General features: G+C 40.0%; 1 pseudogene; it reads right to left on the bottom strand.

The window, feature by feature from the left end:
• Nucleotides 1–251: 251 nt before the first annotated feature.
• On the bottom strand, nucleotides 252–979 carry LOC114207471 (interferon-stimulated 20 kDa exonuclease-like 2 pseudogene; annotated as a pseudogene).
• Nucleotides 980–4,097: the final 3,118 nt, after the last annotated feature.

Genomic DNA, 4,097 nt, shown 5'->3' with positions numbered 1-4,097 from the left:
GGCCACCCTAGTGATAAGGCAGTTTGAGAAACTACATTTCCCAGTATGCTCTGCCCCTTGAAAATCAAAAGGCCTGACTGGAGCAAACACCCTGGGATCTGTGTTTAGCACCATTTAAAAGGTAAATAGCATAGGGCTGAGTCTGATGTAGAGGCTTTCTCCTTCCATGGGATACTTAACGAGACACAGAAAACAACACCTGAGGTGAAATTTCAATGGATATTAAGTCTAGGGTGGAGCCTCTTTCTCCCTCACACTTCAAGCTTGCAGAGAGGTGAAGCTGGTAGAGCTGTCCACTGGTCCACAGCCCTGTTTCTCCTGGCTGCCATGCTCCCTCTGCCTCCCCACATTGCCAGCGTCCCCACTGCTGCTAGTCTTTTGGGGGGATTGTGGGCCAGGTGCTGTTCCCATTCCACTTCAACCAACTTGTACAGCTCCATGGTGCCCTGAGCATCTTCCACAGACGAATGTCCACTTTTCCCAGTCTGCATGTCCTGATTCAGAAGCTTCTTGGTGAGACACTTCAGAGACATGGTGGCATTCTTCAAGCAGTGGGCCTTCCGGCTGGGGAGGGGAGGGATATGGGAGGTGTCGTGGGTGAGGGACTTGGGGTGGAAGTACTGAAGGGCTTTGAAGTTGTGGGTGGCATGCCCCCACTGTCTTCATTGTCTTCCCTGCGAGTATCTTTAAGATCTGGCTTTGAGCGATCTTGAAGGGTGCAGCATTCATCATGTACTGCTTCCAGATGCCACTCCATCTGGTCCAGTAGTCTACAATGGGGGGAGGGGAGAATGTACTCATCATAAAGCACATCTCCATGATAATTGACAATGCTACATCAAGCCAAGGTACTGACATGCCCCTTGGGTCCTGTGCTCACCATCTCACAGTCAATTGCCACCATCTTCCTTGGCATCTCCTGGGATACTCTGGAGCATTTATTCTCTGAATGAGATTGGGTGGAGTTATGTGGGGACATTTTTCTGAGTAAGGTTCTTCTGGGGCCCCTTCTTCTAGGGGCAAATTGAGTGGCTCCTAATCTTTGGAAGGGCACTCTGGAACTCCCATTTTAGACTTCAATATTAGATCAGGTTTTGTATTTGTTTTGTTTACAATTTTGATACACAGGACTCTGAAATTTCCTAACATACAGTTCAGACCCCATCCGTCCTTATTTCTGTTTTAATTTTCAATGGTCTATGCAAGGGCTGTGCTTTTATAGCATGAAGGTTCTGCTAGAGAGGGAGTGTGTGTGTGTGTATGTGTATATGTATGTGTGTGTTATGTTATGTGTATGTGTGTGTGTGTCTAGTGGAGACAGGGGTTTCCAGATTCTCACAGAGTACATCTTTAGTTACAAAGCAGGAGACCACATTCTACATTGATGGAGCAGGTTCTGAAGCTCATCACCCTACCAAAAAGGAGACTAGCTATAAGGCTGACACACTGCTGCATTCATGATTCCATTCCCCTCCTAATTAGGAGGTGTTGAGATTGTAGTGTTCAGTCAGCTTCTGAGAATTTTTATGGTCCTTTTGTTCCTTCATTGATACTTTTAGAACCTTAAGGTAGTTGGTAAAAACAATGCTTATGTATAGCTGACAACATGAAAGGCCTTTATGAGCTCCATGGGAAAGAGACACTTCATATTTAAGAAGGAGAAATTAGAAGGGTTTCTTCCTCTCTGTCATTTCTCTGACAGACAGTAATGTCTCTCCTGCTGGTAGCTTTCAAGACAAGGAAATTTGTATGAGTTGCCATGAAATTCATTATCATACATTTATGCTCTAAAAATGCAATTGGAACCACTCTTCATGTGTTCCACATTTACAATAATTATCCAATAAAACCTTATCCACATAAATGACTAACAAGAACTCCAAGTGGGAAAAGAGATGTTTTTTCATTATTGGATCATATCTCAGAGCTGAGGACAATCATGGTACATAAGCCAAATACAGCCTTCTCATGGATGGCACAATTACCTTTCATTTGAGAATGCCTACTCCTTGCCAAAAGGCCTTTCTAAGCAAGATCCATTTGACAAATCAGTTGACAATCCACCCAGATCACCTGAGCTTTCATGCTCTTTCACTATGCTGAAGAAACAGCAGAAATGTGGGAGTTAGAGATGTAGGGGTTTAGGTTTGGCTCTGTGAGCAATCCATGGCATGACTTTAATGGGTTTCAGCATTCTGGTCTATACAATAAGACAAAAAATGCTACTTGAACACAGTAACACTTGAGCTTTCTGTTCCAAAAATGTCCAAATGTGATAGTAAGTATTACTATAATTTTAAACGTATAAAATGTAATACAAATGCAAGATGAAATTATTCTTTTAACCCCAGAGGAGAAAGATCATCCAGTGGGGGAATATCATGCCTAATTTTCTGTCCTGGAAGATATGCACAAAACTTTTGTACCATTAAACTATAGCTGTGGAGGCTTTTAATCAGTTACCAATTAATTCAGTTCTTCCTCTGGTTTCCCCTCCCTCCCAGGCTTTTTCTCTGTGAAGCTCACCTATTAATCTCCCCAATGATACTTCATTTTCTTCTTACAACTAATGCTGCTATTGAAAAGTCTGAGATTTACCTGATTCTTGATACTTTGTAGGTGCATTCTTTGTTCTTTCAGGACACTCAGAATTTTCTCTTTGATGCTCTTAATGTTCACTATAGAGTATCTAGTATAGGTTTTCCTTTTCTCTCCTGTTTGACACTCTATGGCTCTTTACTACATTAAGTCTTTCATTATTTTTCAATTCTGGAAAATTTATTTCCATTATTTCTTAAAGTAACTACTTCTTCCTACTTTTGATTTTGTCTATTTCTTGGACTCCTTTTATTTGATATTGGAATTTTATTTTCATCTTCCATATCCTATGGATTTTCTTTCATATTTTCTATCTCTTTATCTTTTCCTACTACCTTCTGGGAAAGTTCTTCAATTTTATCTTTAACTCACCAATTTTTTCTTTAGCTAAATTTATCCTGGGATTGATTCCATCAGTCATATTTTTTATTTCAATTATTATACTTTTATGAATAGAATTTCCACTCACACTCATGATAGAGTAACTGTCACTGGACTTGCCCTCCTACCATAAATGACTAGAAAACTAAGCAAAATATAGGAGACAACTGTTTTCAGACAATAGACAACAGGCAGTGCAAGACTGATTTTTGAAAGAGAAACAAATGAGGTAATCTCTATGATTGTCTCAGCTTGCTGCCTAGAAGCAATTTCTGGACAACAGCATATGGATGGAAAGTCCAAGCAGAACACAGTGATCTTGCTGATTTGAGGTCAGAGATCAGAATTCAGGGAGACTGAGGCAGCTATAATTAGTGGAGCAGAGTACTAGAGAAGAGAGACCTATACAAAGAAAGAACTACAGAAATTGGCATAGGAATTCCCTTTAGTCTTTGATACATACTGAGTTGTGCATGCATAGCATGAAATTCCAGTGAGGATGGGCAAAGAACAACTGCTGGAGAGCTGGAAGGTGAACAATTCCCAGAGTTCATACAGGACTAGGAAATGTTTGCTTTCCAGCCAGCCAGAGCAAAAAAATGTTGTAGAGTACCCAGGCACTTAAGTAGAGACCCCAGGATGATCACACATTAGTAGTATAGCTAACCTAGCCCTACAGTAAAGGCTATCCTAAGCCTGCCATAACAAAACTTACAAACAAGCCTTGAAAGTTTAAGGCTGATCTGGAAGTGATTTAACTGCCTCCCAAAACAAGACTCAACATTCTTTAAGATAAAACAATAAAATCCAGGCACTCAACAATAAAACATCACAATATTCAGCATCCAATAAACAACTACTATACACGTGAAGAAGCAGGAAAATATGACCCATAACCAGGAGAAATATCAGACACAAAAAAAGACACAGAAATGACAGAGAGGATGGAATTAGCAGACAAAAAATTTAGAATACCTATTAAAATATTAAGGTTAAAGGTTAAAGGAAAGGTCATAGGTTAAAGGAAAATATTGCTATAATGAGGAAAGAAATGAGAACTATAGGAAAGGACCAAAGGAAAGAATTAGAGGTGAAAATATAATATTTGAAATGGAAAT

Source organism: Eumetopias jubatus, unplaced genomic scaffold (assembly GCF_037043125.1).
Source record: "Eumetopias jubatus isolate StellerSeaLion01/CBP00866 unplaced genomic scaffold, mEumJub1_p1.0 scaffold_11, whole genome shotgun sequence".
Lineage (NCBI taxonomy): Eukaryota > Metazoa > Chordata > Mammalia > Carnivora > Otariidae > Eumetopias > Eumetopias jubatus.
The sequence above is the reverse complement of the archived record's forward strand: the minus strand, read 5'-3'. Positions and strand labels throughout refer to the sequence as shown.